This window comes from Lactuca serriola, chromosome 9 (assembly GCF_051521515.1).
Source record: "Lactuca serriola cultivar US96UC23 chromosome 9, Lser_US96UC23_V15, whole genome shotgun sequence".
Lineage (NCBI taxonomy): Eukaryota > Viridiplantae > Streptophyta > Magnoliopsida > Asterales > Asteraceae > Lactuca > Lactuca serriola.
In genome coordinates, this window is record NC_136416.1 from 46,295,228 (window position 1) to 46,301,230 (window position 6,003).

Sequence of the window (6,003 nt, forward strand, 5' to 3'; positions counted from 1 at the left end):
GTGTCTATTATTTCCAGGCTCAAAAGGAATGTGAATGTCTATCCTAAGCCCAATATACATGTAAAAGGACACTAAGGCCCACTAAACAAGTATATTATTTCCAGGCCCAATAAGGATATGAATACCTATCCCGAGCCCAATATACATGTAAAAGGACACTAAGGCCCACTAAACGTGTATATTATTTCCAGGCCCAATAAGGATATGAATATCGTTTTTAATCCCGTTTGTTATTATTTTGTTTATTTTAGCCTGCTTATTTACAAAGTTGATATAAAAAGCCCACCTTTTTGTAAAAATGACGTTCTTGGCCCAATAAGCCAAAAATTTACAATTAAGGCCCAATTTTTGTAAGAGTAACATTTTAGCCTCCAATTTTGTTAAAAACTTGTGTTTGATGACTACTTTTTGATAGAAATAACATTTTAAACCCATTTTTGTCAAAAATATCATTTTTGGCTTGGTTTTGTGAAAATACACATTTTTCTGGTTTTTGGCTTTTCCGAACTAGTTTTTAGAAAATTTATAGAAAATTCATCGTAAGTCGAAATCTGGATCCGTAAATGTTGGAAGTTCGGAAACTTTGTCTACTTTGTTCACAATTTTTCTCATAATTTTTTATGGCTTCAAACTAGTGTGAAATTACTCATCTTCACAGGTTGGTCCGAAATTATTTCAAATACGATAGGCAGTTTTGTAAAATTCGCCAAAAATTGTAGAAAAATCGTATGAAAACGTGAGAGTAGTAATTTTAAAGGTATAAATCTGAACTTTATCCATGTAAAACAGTTTTGAAAAATACTTCCATTTGGAGGGTCAAAAGAGTCCGAGATTGGACCAAAAGTTTTCTGTCAAGAGCTGTTTTGTGAGTTTAGTTTATAGATCTTTGAACACAACACTTATTTTTGCTATATCAAGTATACAAATCCCAGAACTACATGTTTACATGTAATAATTGTGATAAAACATACTTTTCTCAAGATTCATATGAATATCCTAGTGATAAACTTCAAGTTTCTTAACATATTTTTAGATTAGTGAAGAAATCAACACATAATCACCAAATAATTCATGGAAAACACACATAGACATGCATATACACATAGATCTACACAAAGCAACTTGTATTCTCCCCAAAAAATCATATAAAAATAGAAAACAAGGGGTATGAACTCACCTTAGGGTTTAGATTTCGGTTTTGATGAAGATAAGAAGAATGTGGTGTAAGTTACGACTCTAGTTAGCTTCTTGAAGTGATCTTCGAATCTTGATGAGTACTAGGGAGCATAGTCACGAATTTGAGGTGGTAAGAGGAGATTTTTGAAGAGGTTAAGAAGTTAATTCATAGATATAAGTGAGAACTTACCAAAGATGATGATCTAGGTGGTAAACCTTCTTGAAATTGCTCTAAATCTCGAAAATCTTAGAAGTAAGTAGAGATGTTCTTGAGAGATTTGGAGATGTTTGAGAGAAGATGTGTGTGTGTGTGGTTCTTGGCCGAGATATCAAGAGGAAGGGGAAGAGAGTGTGCATGGTTATATGGAAATTGTATAGATGTATGTGAGGTATCTAGCTTGGTTGTCCATTAAGTAAAAATGAGGTGTCATCACCAAAGTCAACCCTCATTTTTCCCTTTCTTTTTTTTTTGTTTAAATAGATGATGGGCCGAGAATTGGGCTAAAGAGAGGGGAGGTAGATTAGCTTGGCCCATTTCTAGTCTTGGTTCGAATTTATGAGGCCCACTAATGACTTTTCGTCCCATTGGGCCTTTAGGGAAATTCACGGCCCAAAATGGCATAAAAGAATGCATTTATGGCTTATTAGGGTTAATTGGATTAGTTATGGCCCAATAAGGCCCATTAGAAATAAGATGGATCATTTTAGGTCGAAAGTAGTCAAGTTTAAAGTTTATCGGTTCGTTAGACCCAATAAGAGAATCCTAGCCCATAATAAATCTTGAACCGGGATTTCTAAGATTCCCAACCCTTAGTTGAACATATGAGATGTATTTGAACGAGATTAGAGTATAGTATTCACGTAGAGTACAAGTTATTACACTAGGTGAATAATTACCTGAGAGTAGAATTTCCTAGCAAAAATGCTAGTTGTGACACTTGGGAAGCTTAACTAGTGTTGGGCCTTATTTATGGACCAAGTTGGATCAGGGGTAAAATGGTTATTTTACCCTAAGGAGGATTATTAAATTGGACTAAATGATATTTTGGTATTGATAGCTCAGGGAGCCGAAGGATCAGCGGTTCAGGGATTTGTCAGCTAGCAGTCAGAGGGTTGGTTACAGGACTTCAGCAGTGCGAGGTGAGTCTCGTCAGTGTGTGCATGGGTCTACAGCCATAATGCCAGCCCATTATGTTTATGTATAGTAGGAAGACCCGGGGGTTACCCTAGGCATTTATTGTTATATGTTCAGGGTTATGACGTGATGTCGGGCGAGGCCCAAGGAATGTTAGGATGCTAGAGGCCTTTGTGATTCTTGCATGTGTCGGTACGATAGGTCCCGGACCGGGGGTCCGATGTTAGGGCAAGCCCGAAGTATGTTTAGATGATAGCATGTTTCCGGACCGGGGGTTCGATGTCGGGGCAAGCCCGAGGAAGGTTTATAGGTTGCATGTCAGATTATACTTGTTGTCTTTATGATACTTGTTTGTGCCTGGTAGGGAAGTGAGTGTGGGCGAGGTCCCGTATCTCATCACTAGTTGAGTAGGGATGGGGTTCCGTATCTCAACATTAGCAGAGCAGGGGTGAGGCCCGTGATAGGAGAGGGGAGGGTGTGGGCAGGGGCCCGTATCCCACTACTAGCAGGAGTGTGGACAGGGTTCCACAACTCATCAGTAGCATACCAGGGGCAGGGTCCAAGATAGGCGAGGCCTTAGATCAGGAGTACAGTTAGAATATGTTTATTTGTGTGCCAGTATGTTATTTGATTGTACGTACGTGTATAGCGGGCGAGGCCCGGAGACAGGCGAGGCTTAAGGGAGACATATCTGTATAACGAGTGGGGCTCGATGCCAGGCGGGGCCTGATGCCGGGCGGGGTCCGATGCCGGGCAACTCCTGATGCAGGGAGCCGGGGCCCGATATGTGATTATGTGTATGTGGTTATGCGTATGTAGTAGGTTGGGGAACTTACTAAGCTTCGTGCTTACGATTTTCAGTTTTGGTTTCAAGTACTTCCGGTAGCGGAGGGAAGAGCTCGGGATTATCACATGGCACACACCAAGAAGTTTTAGCCTGGGATGTTTACTCAAATAAAAAGGATATGTTTTAAGACAATAGTCTAGTTGATATAACGATTTTAGTTTATGAATGATATGTTCGATAATCATGGGTTTTAATTAATGATTTATAACGAAATTTTTGGTCTTGATTTTTGGGACGTTACAAGTTGGTATCAAAGCCTTGGTTTGAGGGATTCGAGAACACTCTCGGGTGTGACTGAACTCAAACTAAGTATTTGGTAAGACAATTTTCAAAAGTAAATCATTTTTATAAAAAAGAATTTTGAAAAGAAAAAGGATTTCAAAAAGGAAAAAGGACTTTGAAAAGAGAAAAGGGCGTGGTGCATGCAATCAGCCGAGCTCAAGTAAGTTCTCGCTAATTACCCATACAAGTTTATGTTATGATATGATTATGTGATCAGCATGCTAGTTTAGGGCTAAGGATCTAGGAAGGATGCCTTATATGCCTGTTATATGTGCTTATTGAGCTACATGCTAGTATTGGTTAGACCGTGGTAGGGTAGCCTGATTAGGTTATGCTTGATTATATGAACTTAGATCGCATGCTAGTGCAAATTCTTTATATGTGAATATGGTTGTTTGCTATTATTATGGTTAGATTTTCCTTTTGTCCGAATGCTGCTTGCTTTATGCTTTGAGGGACTCTGAATGGTGTGAATTAGCCATTAGGTGAACACGTTAAGCCACATGTAATCGGGGTTAGATTTTCTTTTTGTCCGAATTCTTATCATATTTTGTTTTGGGAACAAATTCTGCAACCGTTTTCTTTAAACGATTACTCTGATTTAAAAATAAAGCATAAACAAATCGGTCTTTTCTGGCCGTGAAATTGGGGATGTCACAGTTTGTATCAGACCATTAGTTTAAGCGACCTAGGAATTTGTAGGAAACTTCTAGACTTAAACTTAGAATGCTAAGCAATGATTGTGAGGAGTGTGTCAAATGAATTTAGGTAGTACACCTAAATAGACACGAGCACTAGTTTATTTTAGGAATGATGCCTAAGATGCTTTTATGTGCTAAAAGTTTTGTGTGATAGCCATATCGATGCTATTATTTGTTCGGATCTATGGTCTGTTGCCGACTGGATCTGGAAACCTTATGTGTGTAGGATTCTTAGCGTACGACTACGATATTAGAACTAGCATGTAAACGTTTCAGAGTGTTAATGATGATTTAATTATCTATCATGACCGAGGATCTGAATTCACCATATTCGGTGTGTAAATCAAAAATGGTAAGAACCAGAAGTGGAGTTGGAAAAGTGAACGAAGACAGGAATCAACCACCTGTGATTGAACGAGTACTTGTTGTAGCAGCAGCGCAAGAGCCAATGACGATGGTTGGGGTGCAAGCGATGATGCAGATGATGTTGGATCGCCAAATGGAGGAGACAAGGCGATTACTCCAATAGAATCGTGAGGAACTGTCACTTCAAGTGGAAGAGCCCAAAGTGAATGGAGGGTATTCGGAGGGAGGTAACTACAGCGAGACTGTTGGACAAGCAGAACCCCCAGTGGCAGAAAGGAATGACCCGGAAAGGGAAATAAATAGGGATGGGCGTATGTATAAGAATTTCTTGTGTGCCAAACCGCCAAGTCTTTCTGGGAGCCCAAAGCCTGTAGAGATTATGGACTGGATCTCCAAAATGGAGATGGTGTTTGAAAGTTGCGACTGTAGCAACAAACAAAAGATTGTCTTTGCAGTTAGACAACTGAATACTGGAGTCTTGAGCTGGTGGAAGTTACTAGCAGATATGATGCCCCGAGGGGAAGCACTAAGGATGTCTTGGGAATCGTTCCTGGAGCAGTTAAAGATGCAGTACTGCTCAGAGATAGATCTGATTGATCTGAACAATGAATTCCAGAACCTGAAGAAAGGTAAAATGAGCATTGATGATTATGCTACTGCATTTACAGAAAAGATGAAGTTATTTCTATACCTAGTGCCAACTGAACTCTCCAAGATTGAGAGGTTCGCGAATGGACTGCCAACCGACTTTGGCCCAATAGTCAAGACGGCAACCACTCTGAAAGCAGTTGTTCGAGCAACTAAGAATGTAGAGACCCAACAGAAGGAACAGGGTCTGGAGAAAGCTGAAATTGGAGAAAAGAGGAAGCTTGAAGGATCCTCAAGACCTGATAGTAAGGGAAAATTCGCAAAGTCTAACCTAGATGACCAAAGGTATGGACCCAAGTGGTGTGAAAAGTGCAAGAAGAAGCACTTTGGAACATGCAACGAAGAAGTAACTTGTTACAAATGTGGAAGGAGTGGCCACTATTCCAAGAACTGTACACACAATGATAAGGTGTGCTACGAATACGGAGGCAAGGGGCACATGTCTAGAGACTGCCCAAAGAAAAATGAAGCAGCAAGGCTAGAGGCACCACCAAAGTCAAGGGCATTCCACATGATCCTCGACGAAGCCGAAAACAACGCGAGGATTCAAGGATGAAGACTTCATATCAATATATAAAGTCTGTATCAGGAAGTGTAGCCTATTAGAGGCGTAGTATAGGGTGAACTTGAACCTTTGTGTAATCGTTTCAAGAAATAATATAAACCCTAGTTTTGCTATCTAATGTGCTGTATGATTGTGTGATTTTCTTGTATGGTGACTTGGTCGACTGCGGGACAATACTTGGGACGAGTATGAGTAGGTGTGAAAGGTAGTAGATGCATATACTACCGGAAACACATGACTCACACTTGGATCAGGGAAAGTCACAAGGTTACCAAGAAGCTAG